This window comes from Cotesia typhae, unplaced genomic scaffold (assembly GCF_013202065.1).
Source record: "Cotesia typhae breed Kobodo isofemale line unplaced genomic scaffold, CoteBio_Ctyphae contig_119, whole genome shotgun sequence".
Classification (NCBI taxonomy): domain Eukaryota; kingdom Metazoa; phylum Arthropoda; class Insecta; order Hymenoptera; family Braconidae; genus Cotesia; species Cotesia typhae.
In genome coordinates this window covers 3,636,016-3,652,411 of record NW_027423712.1, presented here as the reverse complement: position 1 = coordinate 3,652,411, position 16,396 = coordinate 3,636,016, and the positions used below count along the sequence as shown (strand labels likewise).

The following is a 16,396-nucleotide window of genomic DNA, read 5'->3' as shown; positions in this document are numbered from 1 at the left end:
AAAGTTGCAGACGCACTATCAAGGGCACCTATCCCCAGAGAGAAGGAAGAAGATGACATATTTCAGGAAACGGTACTTGTGATAGATTCCCATGATGATCCATGGTACCAAACATTGATTCGTGGAAAAACAACAACCCCTTATCGTATTCTCTAAGTTCAGTCGGTAGTCCAGGTAAAGGAACTACCCATGGAAATCAATACCTTTGATTTCACGGAGAAGAAAAAAGTTAAAGAATAAAAGACAGCAGCCAAGTTAAAAAGACGGCAAAAAAATGGAAGAAATGGCGAGAATAAATATGCTAAAGAAGGAAGTCCAAAAACTTAGAGAAAGTAACGCAACCATAATCAAAAGAACTAAAGAGGACAAATCCTATCAACTCGGAAAGGGCAAGGAGAATAACGGAAGCCACACAAGGACCCAAAGGACGTCAAGAGTGACGAAAACGGTTCACATGGAAGACGCCCGGATCAAATGGAAGTTGATCCCAATCGGGAAGAAATTCCGGGACCAAGCAACTCAAGCGGAGCTGATTATAGTCAGACCTACCAGGAGATAGGACAACTCACCTATAGTTTCAAAATTTTATTTTATTAATATATAAGCGTTCACTAAATGTTTCAAAACTAGAACTAGTTTTGTAATAACTTAAATTTGAAATAAAATTAAAAAAAAAATTAATTTAGAAAAAAAATCTTATTTAGAAAAAAAAATCTTATTTTTCTTTTTTTGGGGGGGGGGGGGAGTAAGAGGAGAATGTAATGAAAGGAAAAAAAAAATCTTTTTTAATAGCTGTAGACAGAGCCACATTTTCCTCTTTGATCAATGAACGGTAATCAGACAGAGAGAAAGAATTCTTTCTGCCGCAACGCTGATGGTAACCTCCGCTGGTCAAACTCTGGTCTGCTTTGCACAACCAGGATGATATGCTGAATCACATACCGGACATTTCACATAGTCAGTGACAATAGCATTAAAACAGTACTTGAATTCACGCGTCATTGTTTACCATAAAAAAATGACGAAATACAACAATTTTCAAATGTTATAATGCAGATAAACTTATCCTGTGAAATTTTGAAAAAAAATTCTCACAAAACTTAAGAATAAAATCTGAGATGAGTAGTGAAGCTGGGGGGTGATACCGACATTACATGAATCTGTTTTACCAACAGAGGGTTCGTGTCCATGCTAAGTACCATTTGTCGATATGGGTGACCTGTTTTACAGACAGTTTGAGGATATGGTCGAGGTTTTGCAGGTGGCGCTGGTGGTGAATTCCGCCGCCATCTTACTGTCCGCCATTTCCCCGCCATTTTGAATTGTGAATCCGTCATTTGAATCCACCATTTTGAATCCGTCATCTGGTGGCTGCTATCAGCCATTTGAATCCGCCATCTGGTGGCTGCTATCCGCCATTTTGAATCAGATTTCCGCCATCTGGTGGCTGCTATCTGAAATCCGCCATTCTGAATCCGCCATTTTGAATTTGCTATCTGAAATCCGCCATCTGGTGACCGCTATCCGCCATTTTGAATTGTGAATTCACCATTTTGTTAAAAAATGCACCTGTGATCTAACCATCAACTATAGTTGCTTAGATCACAGGTGCATTTTATTGTTCATAATCTGAAAAGGTTTATATATTCTAACTGCATGTATGACGAGTACATGCGAGAAGATACACCATCTGGTGAGGTTTTTGTCAACCTTAGGTTTAAGCCTGTTCAAGGTCATACGCAGTTTTCTTTGTTCTCCTGCGTAGTAGATGACGTCATCAGATAGGTTTGAACCTGTTCAAGGTCGCGTAACTGCGTAGTTTTCTTTGTTCTATTTCTAACTGCGTAGTAGATGACGTCATCAGACAGGTTTAGACTTGTTTTGTGAAAGGGGTGGGGGAAATTTCCACGAACCAGATGACTCATTCTGTTCTAGAATTTTCTTACTGCGCAGTAGATGACGTCATCAAACCGGTTTCGAGGTAGAGGAGTGGGGGTAACTACGCAGTATTTTCTGCCTATATACGCAGCTCGCTGAGAGCGTACTTCATAAAAAACGAAGTACATCGCTCATGATTAAACAGTATTCAGTGTTATATAAAATATAGTGAAGTTTAGTGTTGTGAAGTACGCGAGTATAGTCCAGTGTGCAAAAACTATTGTGTGCATAAACTGTAGTCCAGTGTACCAAAAACTATCGTGTAAATTCAGTGTGTGTATAAACTATTGTGAACATAACCTATAAACAGTGTATATTACCTACAAACAGTGTATATAACCTATAAAAGTGTCCATAACCTTCAATATTGTGTAAACAGACAGTAGTGAAGTGTGCGTCTTCCCAAGATGGCTCAACCTAACCTCATTGAGGCTCTCAAAAACTTGGTGGACACTATTGCTGTCTCATATGCTGATCTGTTAGGAGAGCAGCTCACTGATAATCATCGTCAAAGGTGTTTAAGGGTGTGCAATGAAACTATCCAGTACTTCAACACTATATTACTCGATCCTGGAACATCAATTCAAGTGAGACGAAGTGTTCAAGCACACATCAACCAACTCAACTGGTTTGCCGATCAGTTCTCCAGACTCGGTAACCTAGTTGTTGGTGGAGATCTTAACCAAGGAGTCAAATGGCGGGACTTGGAAAACGCTTTCGCTGGTAACATTCAGAATGGATGTATTATCAACCAGCATCACAAAGATCCAGCATCATTTCTCCAGGCCTCACGGGACATCGTCATCAACAAGGTGCAGAGTGTCTTGAGAGATCTGGCAGGGTTGAAAGTGAATGTTGAACTCTTTTGCACATTCCGGAAACATCAACAAGACATAGAAGAACGAAAATCTTTTGTCACCAAAAGTCGCGAGATTCTCCCTGCCACATCTCTTCAGGATTGGTTTAGTCAACATGTCTACGACAAATTACTACAAAGAATCGAAGATTTTGAACATGAGGGTTCTGGATGGAGTCTGCTTGGACCGAACAGCTTGATGGTGACTATGTCAAGATTCGCACCAACCCAAGTTGGAAACTCCACCTTCGTTAGATTGCCAAAGGATATTGTCAAGAAGAATGCGGTTACAAACATCCAAAATAAGGATGAGTTCTGCTTCCTATGGTGCGTCAATACTGCGTTACATCCACCTGTTCTCAATCCAGAACTACCTGAAGAATATCAACACTTTAGCATCAGATTGAACTATGAAGGTATAGAATTTCCAATTAAACTTAATGATATTCGGAAATTTGAAAAAATGAATAATCTTAGCATTAACGTATACAGTATAGAGTCGGAATTTACGAGTAAAAAGTCTGAGAAAAGTGTTATTATTCCATTATATTTAAGTAACTCTGAATCAAAAATACCTGCAATTCATTTATTGATGATTAAAAAAAGTGTAAATTATACAGATAATTTAGATCATATTGAGTCAGTCTATCACTTTGCATGGATACATAATCTTTCCGGATTAATTACTAAACAAATAACTAAAGGTAAACATAAATTGTACTTTTGCGATCGTTGCTTGAATCATTTTAAGCATCAAAAAAGTTATAAAGAACATATATCTGATTGTTTCAAATCTAACAAAGTCCGCATGGACTTTCCGAACGAAAAAAACCGAGTTTTGAAATTCAAAGATTTCAAATCTAAAGATCCTGTACCGTTTGTAGTCTATGCAGATCTTGAATGCATACTCGAACCCCAGGGAGATGATGTCAAAAAAGTTCACAAGCATGTTCCACACAGTATTGCTTACTATGTACATTGTAGCTATGACAATACATTGTCTAAATTTGAATTGAACCGTTCTCCAGATTGCATCAACTGGTTTGTTAAATAATTAGAATCATTAGCTATTGACTTTGAAAAAATTTTAAAGAATCCCATCAAAATGAAACCTCTTACTAAAGAACAACAAGATAGGCATAATCAGGCAACTGTTTGTCATATCTGTGAAAAACCTATAACATCTCCTAATGATAAAGTTTATGATCATTGTCACTTCACCGGGAACTATAGAAACGCTGCTCATAAATCATGTAACGTTAATTATCAGAAATCTACCATTATCCCCATTGTCTTTCATAATTTATCCGGCTATGACTCACACTTTATAATTAAATCCTTAGCTACAGTATTTGAAGGTGAAATTTCATTACTACCGATCAATAAAGAGCGTTACATTTCTTTTACAAAATCAGTTAAAAATACTTCAGTCTCTTTAAGATTTATTGATTCATTTAGATTCATGGCTTCCAGTTTAGAGAAATTAGCTTCATACCTTGATGATAGTGACAAGAAAATTACACAATTATACTACCCAGACCCTGATAAATTCAAATTAGCAACACGTAAGGGTGTATTCCCATATGAGTACATTGATAATATTGATAGACTTGATGAAAAACAGCTGCCTGATCAGGATTCATTTTTTCAAAATTAACCAACTCTACCATTTCTGATTATGATTATGCATTTGCTCAAGTAGTTTGGAATGAGTTTGATATTAGTACTCTCGGTGAATACTCAGATTTATATTTGAAAACAGATGTACTTCTTTTAGCTGACGTGTTTGAAAATTTTAGATTGAGTTGTTTCAAAACATACAATCTTGATGCCATACATTTTTATACAGCACCAGGTCTTTCAAACTCTGCAATGTTGAAGCATACTGAAGTAGAACTTGAACTGTTAACTGATCCTGAGATACTTCTTTTCATTGAAAAGGGTGTTCGTGGTGGGGTATCGATGTGTGCTAATAGACATGCTGAAGCTAACAACCGGTATATGGGCAAAGATTTTGATTCAAACAACCCCGAAACATACCTGATGTACTACGATGTAAATAATTTGTATGGCGCAGCGATGAGTATGTCTTTACCCCAGGGTAAATTTGAATGGGCTGAAAATGTAGATAATGTAGATCAGTTTTTCAATGATGATGAAAGTGTAGGCTACATCCTTGAAGTAGACCTACACTATCCTGAGAAATTACATGATCTACACAAAGATTTGCCTCTCTGCCCTAAACATTTTATACCACCTGGCAGCAAACAACAAAAATTAACAACAACTCGGTATGATAAGACTAATTATGTAATACATTATAAGAATTTGAAACAATGTTTAGATTTAGGCTTAGAACTTAAGAAAATACACAGATTCTTGAAATTTGAACAATCAGACTGGCTCAAATCATACATTGATAAAAATACTGATTGTCGAAAAATAGCGAAAAATGATTTTGAGAAAAATTTTTACAAGTTGATGAACAACGCGGTTTTCGGAAAGACAATGGAGAATGTTCGTAAATACAAAGAAGTTTGGTTAAGAACAAAGTGGGCGGGGCGTTATCAGGTATCAGACCTGATTTGTAAGCCAACCTTCCACAGCGTAACTGTATTTGATGAGGATATAGTCATAATTGAAATGAAAAAAGCTAGAGTTGTTTTTAACAAGCCAATCTATGTAGGCTTTAGTATCTTAGACTTATCCAAGACTTTTATCTACGATTTCCATTATAATTATGTAATGAAAAATTATGAAACGACATCTAAATTATTGTATACCGATACAGATAGTCTTATTTACCAATTTAATGTACCGAACGTATACGAAGACATCAAACGTGATATCTCAAGGTTTGATACCTCTGACTACCCACCCCAAAATGTCTTCAACATTCCGTTAGCAAACAAAAAGGTCCTGAGGCTTATGAAGGATGAGAACAATGGAAAAATCATGTCCGAGTTTGTGGGTCTCAGAGCCAAGCTCTACGCCTTCGAGATTCACAATCCTGAGAAGGAAAGAGATAGGATCAAGAAACGGGCAAAGGGTATCGGAGGATCTACCTTGAAGACAATCACGTTTGATGACTTCAAACGATGTCTGTTTGAAAACGTATTATTAAGAAAAGAGCAGTACATGATAAAAAGTAAAAATCATCAAGTACACACAATAAAGCAGGAGAAACTTGCTCTCAGTTGGGGTGATGATAAACGTGAACTTATTGAGGCTAGCACTAATACCCTACCATGGGGTTACAAGGGGCCACTAGTTTTTAAGAAAAGAAAGATTGTGCAAGATAATAATAATGATAATAAGAAGCAAAAATTACTGTAAAATTAGTAATATTAAAAAACAATGTAAATATAGTTTTAAGGTTTGTAAATAAAAACAATATATAATTTGTGTTTTACATATTAGATTTATTTATCCAACTATTATGCTTAGTATCAAATCCTAGCCATTTAACATAGTATTTATTTCCACGTTTTCTAATTACTTTTTCAACAAGATATACATCTGGATATTTGACTTTGCTGAGTTCTTCATTGTAAAATCCTCCTTCAATTGGTTGATCCTGATAGTCCACGAGCTTGTACGTCGTTGGATTCGTGTTCTGCACCGACTTGATTGTGAAGATTTCTGTTGTCCAGTTTGGTGTGTATCCCTTGTCAAACACATGCTTGTACTTGCTGATTCGGACTTTGTCTCCAACTTTAAACTTCTTCTGTTGTAATTTGACTTGCAGTGGTTGATATATGTTTTCCAATAGTTGTTTCTCCTGAGCAGCGGTAACATCAACAGGTTTCATTTTGATAGTGCGATGTTTAGTGTTGTTGTAAGTATTCACCAAGTCATCAAGTATATCGGTCCACTTGTAGCTGCAACGAGCTGTGAATTCTCGCCACATTTTAGTCTTGAGTGTTCTATTGAAACGTTCACATATGGATGCTTTGAGATTGCTGAATGTTGAATACAGATTTATCTTGTGCTGCTTCATCAGATCTTTAAATTCTTTGTTGTAAAACTCTTTACCCTGATCAACATGGAGATTCTTAGGTACACGACCTTGCTGGAGTACAGACTTCATAGCACTAGTGACATCTACACCACCTTTTGATTTAATTGGAACTGCCTAGGCATATTTAGAAAATATATCTATGATTGTAAGCAGATACTTGTGTCCTTTATTGACTGTCGCATATGGAATCATCTCAACCAAGTCAGCTTGCCAAGTCTCGTCGAGACCTCGGATGTCAACATGACGACGTTTATAGTTTCTGCGAGCCGGTTTGTGAAGCTCATTAGCTATCACTGTCTTTTTGTCGTTCATTGAGTTTCTCAGTGAGATATTTGATATTATTTTGGTGAGAGGAAAGTACTGCTTTAACTTCCTCAATAGATGTCTGCAAATTTCCCACAGCAGCCTTCAGTATTACTATTTCAGAGTGTAAATGTGAAATAATCTCTTTCTGTTCACTGTCTATACTTTTATTCAGTTCAGACATCTGTCTCAGTACAAACTGCACTGTCGCCGCATCATGTTCATTTGAAGGATTACCGAGATTGCACAGCCTTTTATTCTCAATGTTATAGTTTCCATCAGAAGTTACATTGAAACCTCTACCAGCTGGCCCTCGTTGACCTAAGTTATTGTCCAGTGGACGTCCAAATATATCGATGCTCATGGTTGTGAACACTTTGACTGTCAATGTGTGAATGATTTAATTTTTCAGAAGCTTTTAATATATAACTCCAGCCTCCCTAAGCTCTTCAATAATTGACATGATTTCATTCGTGTGACTTGGATTTCCAGCAGCTTGAGATGCCATAAGTAGTCGCAAACGATCAACTAGTTCATTTGGATCATCCCAGTAAACATAGTCCATTGGTAATCTCTGTTTTCTTGCAATCATATATTTTGGTAACCCTTTACCGAACTTGGTGATAAAATCAGCAATGTATTTATTGAACTTGATTGTTGTATCTTCATAAATGGTACGATTTGGATCATAATTTTTCCTATGAGCGTTGGTATGTTGAATTATGTCCAAGTACTTTTTCTTATCATCTGGGGTGATGAGTGCATCCTCTGGTGATTTTCTAAATAATAATTCCAACAACCCAGGAGTTATTGGATAATTTTTTTCTTTGACAGTTATTGTATCATTTGCAAATGAAATAGGTGAATCACCCATATGCATTTCACCGCGTTTTCTGCGTACACCATATCTCATATCATTATCTTTATGTTTTTACTTAAACGTTGTAGATAATTAGTGAGAAGAGGATTTCTACGAGCTGGAGTACTTGTTGATGGTGGTGGCTGAGTAATAGCAAGTGCTGTATTCTCAAATGAACTTTCATCATCTGTTATTAAACTGTTGTATACTTCTGGATCATCATATAAAGATTTTTCAACCTCTTGTTTTTCAACCTGTGGTTTTTCTTCTTTTTTAATATTTTCCCCTTTCAACTTTGAAGATTCAACTATACTCTGGAGTGGTGTCACAATAGGCTTGAACATTTCCTCCATTGCTTTCTCAGCTGTATCTTTACCCAACTTCAACATCTTGTGCTTCCGTCGGATGGCATCACTGGCTTGAGATATCTGATGCAGAATATCTTTCTGCTTTGATATTTCTTCAGGCTTCATGTTGACAGGTTAACGTCTACAGCATGTATGACTATCACACTCTAAAGTACCTCAATTTATACTAATGAAGCAGTCGAATCCTTTGCGATACCTACCACTGTTCAATTCACTGTCTTTATCTATTACCACAAACCCATATTTATTCCAACATGCCGAGCATAAATCTCTGAATGAGTTGTACGACATGTCTGTATTGACATGATCATTATAAATATGCTTCAGATTCATTTCATCTTGATGGAATAGCACGAGAAAGTTTGCATTATCTCTAATCAGATGCTTCGGTATTCGTGTATAAGTTTGACAGAGATAAAAGCTGTCTACATCCTTGTGTCGACCCATGCAGAAAAAAGCCTTGATGTGATCTTGTTTTTCACAAGCAACATCATCAAATATCATCAGGGAGTTAGGTTTAGCATCTTCAGGCTTGATTACAGCTTCATGTTCACTGAATGTGAAGAATCCAATACCATCAATCTGTTTAAGCAGCGTCTCCAGGAACTGATACTTTGGTTGGTTAAGAGACTTTGAGTAAAGATATATATTCTCAAACTTCAAACCGTTTGGATGTACAATAAGGGATAGTAGAGCGTTGGTCTTTCCACAGTTTGATGGTCCGCAAAACACTGCACGGATACTGTTGGGAAATAAAGCACCGTGTCGTTTGAGTTTCGCACCGGTTCCTTGAACAATTTGATCAAAATTGATAACTGGCAACTGAGCTCTTGGTTTGCTATCCATGACTGCTGATTGTATTCTGAGCTCAAGAGGTATATATACCGGCTTATATAGATAAGCGAATCAGTCTTTGATGTGACATGTCTGAGAGCAGACGTGGTGAAGGTTTATTCAACAACATAATCAATAAGCTTCCACTTGAACTTCACATACCAGGATATCAGTATTGTGGTCCGGGAACAAAGTTAGCTAAGAGGTTAGCTCGAGGTGATCCAGGCATAAATCCTCTGGACGCTGCGTGTAAGGAACATGATATAGCTTACTCGAAAAATCGTGAAAATTTAGAAGCCCGTCACGAGGCTGATAAAATCCTTGCTGAGAAAGCGTGGCAACGATTTCAAGCAAGAGACGCTGCTATTGGTGAAAAAGCTGCTGCTTGCAGTGTGAATAAAATCATGAAGTTGAAAAGACGTTTCGGTATGGGTCTTAAAAAAGAAAAACCTATTACAAAGCGTAAGACAATTAAAAGAAAAACAATGAAGCGTAAGACAGTCAAAAGAAAGACAACCAAGAAGAAGGATGTTGCTCTGAGACAGATTGTTGATGAAGCTAAAAAGTCCATGCAGCCTGGTGGAGATCCAGTTAAAACAGCTCTTGGAGGTGCCCGCAAAGCTGTCAAGAAAGTTGGTGGGAAGAAAAACGTTCGATTGCCTCGTATTCTACCAGTTCCATCAAAGATTGGTGGAGTACTTCCATTCTTGATTCCCCTGTTTGCAGGGTTATCAGCGGTTGGTGCTCTAACAGGTAGAGCTGCAGGTGTTGCAAAAGCTGTGAACGATGCCAGCGCAGCCAAAAATCAATTAGCTGAAAAGAAACGTCACAACTTGAAGATGGAGGAAATAGCTGTAGGTAGAGGATTATACCTCAAACCTTACCGCAGTGGTATGGGACTTTATCTGAAATCATACCCAGAAGGAGCTTGCTGCAAGAAGTCAAAAAACCAGTAGAGCTACCACATCGAGCACTGACTAACATCGACTTATTAAAGTATGCCAAGCTGCTTAAAATTCCAAATTTTCGAGGAGTTTTTATGAGAAATGATTTACCAAAATCTGGACCAAAGACAAACGAATCAGCAATAATAAATTCAGATGATAAACTTGGACTTGGAACTCACTGGGTTGCATACAAGAAGAATCATAATCAAGTAATTTACTTTGACAGTTTTGGTAATCTACAACCCCCACAAGACTTGATGAAATATCTCGATGTAGGTAGCGTAAAGTACAATCATAAAAGATATCAAGACTTTGATACAATCATATGTGGACATTTGTGCTTAAAATTCCTGGCTGGACAACTATAAATTGAAGTGAGTCGGGACAACAAGCGTCAGTCATGGCAGAGTCATTCACCTTGACACTATCCGGAAACTCCTCCATACTGGAGGCAAATTATTTTCCGCCGATTGAGCTATCACCAACAAAAATTATGTACTTGGACTCGTTAAGCTCCTGACATTCAATTCAATACCAAATATTGATGTTGGTGCTAATAAATTTTATGTGTCATCAAAAAGATCCAAAAGAAGTACAATCAAGAGATTTCAAGAAATAACTATACCAACAGGGAGTTATGAAATTAAAGATATTGAAACTTATATAAACAAGACATTACCTGAACTAAGTTTCACTTTAAAAGCAAACAACAATGAGTTGAGAAGTGAAATAAGATGTGATCAATATATAAATTTTGAGCCTGAAGATTCCATTGGATCATTACTTGGATTTACCAACCGCGTGCTTGAACCTAACACAGCACATAAATCTGATTTACCAGTCAAAATATTGAAAATCAATGCTCTGAGAGTCGAGTGCAATATAACTACTGGATCGTACATCAATGGTGAGAAGAATCACACAATCCATGAATTTTTCCCGAGGGTTCCAGCAGGATATAAGATAGTGGAAGTGCCAACAAACATCATTTACCTACCAGTCGCCGTACGAGCAATACACAACTTGAGGCTCCGCATTGTTGATCAGGACGGGAGAATAGCAAATTTCCGTGGCGAGACTATAACGATAAGACTGCATATAAAAAGTCTGTAATGGGTATCGTATATGAGACAAAGACTGGTAACGGGTATAAAAGGATTGCAGGATGTCCAAAGATTATCAGTCATCATCGAGCTCTGAAAGTGTTGACACGTCAAAACGCAGAGTTCCTAAAAAGTCTAGGACTAAAATTACGTGGAAAATTCACAAGATAAAAATAAATTTTTGTTGTCTAGCTTGTGTGATACCATGGCGGAAATCTTAGATATAAAAAAATCAATTATTTTCGATGAGTCTATTGCACACTGTGAAGCTCATTCACACTTACCATATGCATCATCAACATTCAACAACAGTGATGAAATCAGGATTGCTGTTCAACATTAAGATCTGTGCTTGCTCCTAAGCAAGAGCACATTACATTTTTATGGAAGAATGAGGAAAGCTGATGGTACTGCTGTAAGTGCTACTACGAAGATGGTCAACATGGCTGTTTGTCATATGTTTGAAGAGATACGTTATGAACTCAATGGTGCAGAAATCGATAGATGTAAGAATGTTGGTATCACCAGTGTTATGAAAGGATACGCTTCTCTGAGTCCGGGACAACAAAATATTCTGGAAAATGCTGGTTGGATTGTTAATGAAGATGACAACAAGCTGACTGATAATAGCGGTTACTTTGATGTCTCAGTACCGCTGAGTTTCATTCTTGGATTTGCTGAAGATTATCAACGAATTATCGTGAATGCCAAGCATGAATTGATACTGATCAGATCAAATACTGATCAAAATGCTTATGTTGTTACCGTTGAGAATGAAAATGTTTCAATTACGATTCAAAAATTGAGTGGATTGTACCATACATAACAATGTCTGACAAGCAAAAAATCGAGGTGTTGAATTACATAACCTCCGATCCAGCTATTCCAATCAGTTTCCGGACTTGGGAATTGTATTAGTATCCACTGCTACCAGCTACCAACAAGCATATTTGGGTAATCAAAACAACAAATCAGCTTGAGAAACCTCGTTTTGTTATCCTTGGATTCCAAACAGCAAGAAAGAATCAATCGAATCAAAACGCAAGCGAGTTTGATCACTGCAGCATAAGAGACATTAAGCTGTTCTTGAACTCTCAGAGTTATCCATATGGAAATTTGAACCTCAACATTGTGCATAATCAGTATGCCTTGATGTATGATATGTACACAAATTTTCAAAGTTCTTACTATGGGAAAGAAGCTGAACCGCTATTGGCTAAGAAAAAATTATTTTTATTTATATTATATTTATATTATATATATATATATATATATATATATATATATATATATATATATATATATATATATATATATATATATTATAATATAATAACCATATTATTATTATTATTATTATTATTATTATATATTTAATTTACAAGCATGTATGGAATACACTCACATTTTATGCTTGTTAAGGTGGATCCTAGGAGCTCCGCCGTCCATCTTACGGCATGAAATAAATTATTTTTATTTATATTATATTATAAGCTGAACCGCTATTGGCTAAGAAAAAATTTCTAAGTACAGCACCTCTGTATATAATTGACTGTTCCAAGCAGAACGAGTCAATCAAGTCTGGACCTGTGGATATACGTCTGGAGTTTGAATCGTCAGCACAGTTTCCAAATCAAACTGCTGCTTACTGCTTAATAATTCACGACCGAATAGTTGAGTACAATCCCATCAGCAGCACTGTGAGAAAACTTACTTAATGGTACAGTTTGACCCCAAGCCCACCATACATTACATGTATGTGTGGGACTTTGCATCCAGACAAGCGAGGAAAGGTCCATGGGAACAAGCAGCAAGAGACGGAGAACGATTTCGCCGACGAATACAAGAATTAAATAAAATTATTGATCCTATACTAATCAATAAACTTATTGTAATTAAAAATAATCAATAAACTTAATGTAATTAAAAATTGCAAATAAAGAAAAAACTTTTTTGTAATTTTGCGTTTTTAACTATAAACCTTACTAGAATAAGTATAAAAAATTATTTAGTATAAAATTTAAGTATAAAACAATTATTTAGAATAAAAGTTAAGTGCACATATCAAAACACAATTCTCTCACAATTTCTGTAATTGATTTCCCAGAGTGATTAATAAGCTTGAATTTATTATAATTGGCCCCAATGTAGTGTCGATTTAAAGTATTGCATAAGATTAAAAATTTCATTTTAAATATCATATCAGGATTGTTGAGATATTTCTGGTTGGTGGTAGCAGGGAAGAACGTTGAAAAGTGGTTTTCCAGATCGATTTCAACGTTGAGTCCATGATCTGTCATAACCGTTCTAATCCCAGTTAGCTTGTAAGTTTTTCCCACCTCAAGTTCACACATCCTCTTGAACATCAACGGGCTTGGAGTTTTATCTTCAACTTTGACACGCTTAAAAGTTGTTGATCTCTCAATTTCATGCATTGTATCGGTAACAGGATGTTTACGGTACGGTGTCATGATTGAGATTTCTTCAGCAGATTTCAAGTAGCAGATTCCAGCACGAGGTAGCAGATTTCAACAGCTGGTAGCAGGCTTCAGAAAACAGTTTCAGAACAGCAGATTTCAAAAGCTTGATATTTTCTAACACACAACACTATGGTACTTCACTCGTACTTCACTTCGATGAAGTATGCTCGCGGCGCGCTGCTTTTATAGCAAGGTAATGACGTCATCTACTGCGCAGTTGGAAAAATTCTAGAATAGTATGACTCATAATCTAAAAATAGAAACTGCGCAGTTATGATAGATGACGCACAAGAAGTTTAACATAACCTGAAATCATAAGTTAAATGGTGGGAAAGCATAAACATAACCTGTAAAAATGAGATGACGTCATCTACTACCCAACAGAAATAGAACAAAGAAAAACTGCACAGCTACGAGACCTTGAACCGGTTCAAACCTGTCTGATGACATCATCTACTACGCAGTTTAAAACTCTACGACGTAGTTTGAATAACCAATCAAATTATTAATTAACCAATAAGATTATCGAGTGGTGGGGGTAAAATCCAGAGATCGGGTTATAAAAAGGTTGAATTGATTGTAAGAGTCATCATTCAGTCACTCTTCGTTGTCAAGAGCAGTAAAAATGGAGATCATTCTAGACGTTCAAGTATTCAGAGGAGCTGATAATCGCTTCATTGTTAAGGAGTTGGCCTCAATAACAATTCAACATGATATTGTTAATATTGAAGAGTTGTCATGCACACTATTTCAACCGCCATATCACTGGAAGGTGTTACCAGTCAACTATCAACGTCTGAATACCTGGCTGATCCGAAATTATCATGGAATCGGTTGGAATGCTGGAACAACTTCATATTACAAGCTCAAAGAAGTTCTCAATTATTTAACTTGTAATAAAAAAATTATTTATGTCAAAGGTATCGAGAAAAAGTTATGGGTTCAAAATTTAATTGATTGTAATAATAAAATTGTAATCGATCTCGATAATTTCAAATGTCCCTCTCTAAAAAGTATGAAAATTTGTAACAATCATTTTTGTAATTATCATGATCGTTTATCTGATTTATGTGCCTTGGAAAATGTAAAAATTTAAAAGATTGGTTTGTAAGCACTCAATAAATCTAAAATAAATGAATTATAATTGTTATTATTATTTCATCCTAACACATTTAATTCAGAATAGAATTAATTATTGTTAGTTATTAAATTCAAATAATTTTCCAACACTACTACTGATATTAATACTTATCAACAGATGGCGTAATGGTTTTTGACTTTTTAATTATGATAATCAATAATCAGTTTTTGTTTTCTAAAATTTTATAATTAATATTTGTTTAAATTAAAAGTCATGCATTATTTTATATAACCATTTAAAAATAAAAACTGAGTATTGATTTTCAAAATATATAGAAGATTTTTGGATTTGACGATACAGAGCACATCAACCCCATATTAGTTTATCAAATAATACATAACTTTTAATTTAAATAAATATTAATAATATTAATAACAAAATATTATAAACTAATAATAATTATTTATCTTTTATTTAAATTAAAAGTCATGTATTATTCTATATATGTATATATAACTAGAAAATTTTTTTAATATTTATGAATTGACAGCTTTTACGCTCTAAGAATAAACTGATAGTAGATGGCTCTAGTACAAGAAGCGCGAAATTCAAACTATCATTATGATAAGAAACTTAAAAATTATGATTAAGTATAACTTATTGAATTTGAATTATAAATATTAATCTTAAATTAAAAATGTGAGGAATTATAAATAAAAACAATGAATTATTTATATTGAAATCCAATATTTTATTGATTAAATAATTCCACTGGTCATTTTTACATCAAGACTAGAATTAATAAATTCAAATTTATTATATTTTCCACCATGGAAACGTAGAAACAGATAGTTTGAATCTATTAATTCATTCAAACTCTTCAGGAAGTTATCATCTTTTAAATGTTGAATAGTTCTAGATGGTAGATAAATGTTAAATTCATCGTTTAGATTGGCAACAATCCTAGTCCCAAACTGAGTTGTAATAGCTTTGATACCATTAATCTTATATTCTCGATTAAACTCCAAATGAATCATTTTTTTAACAGGAAGAATCCCAGTAAGACAATTAACCTCATTTATCTTGGTAAGATCGATGATTGATAGCTGTAAAATTTTTTAATTAATTAAATGATTCTTCATTCAATTCATATTTTAATTAGACAGTAAATGAATACTTACAATTAGTAATACTGATAGGCAGAAGATGTATATCACCAATACTTCACTACTGTCTGTCGACAACTGGTACTTCACTGGAGACGTGTACTTCGTTTTTTATGAAGTACGCTCTCAGCGAGCTGCTTATATAGGCAGAAAATACTGCGTAGTTACCCCCACTCCTCTACCTCGAAACCGGTTTGATGACGTCATCTACTGCGCAGTAAGAAAATTCTAGAACAGAACGAGTCATCTACTGCGCAGTTAGAAAATTCTAGAACAGAATGAGTCATCTGGTTCGTGGAAATTTCCCCCACCCCTTTCACAAAACAAGTCTAAACCTGTCTGATGACGTCATCTACTACGCAGTTAGAAATAGAACAAAGAAAACTACGCAGTTACGAGACCTTGAACAGGTTCAAACCTATCTGATGACGTCATCTACT

At 35.5% G+C, this 16,396-nt stretch overlaps 1 long non-coding RNA gene across 1 annotated transcript; it reads right to left on the bottom strand.

The window, feature by feature from the left end:
* Positions 1–15,517: 15,517 nt before the first annotated feature.
* Positions 15,518–16,177, bottom strand: LOC141531767 (uncharacterized). Its single transcript, XR_012479977.1, has 2 exons — positions 15,972–16,177; positions 15,518–15,896 (listed from the first exon to the last, which is right to left on the bottom strand). It is a non-coding gene; the product is annotated as an uncharacterized LOC141531767 (long non-coding RNA).
* Between the last annotated feature and the right edge of the window lie 219 nt (positions 16,178–16,396).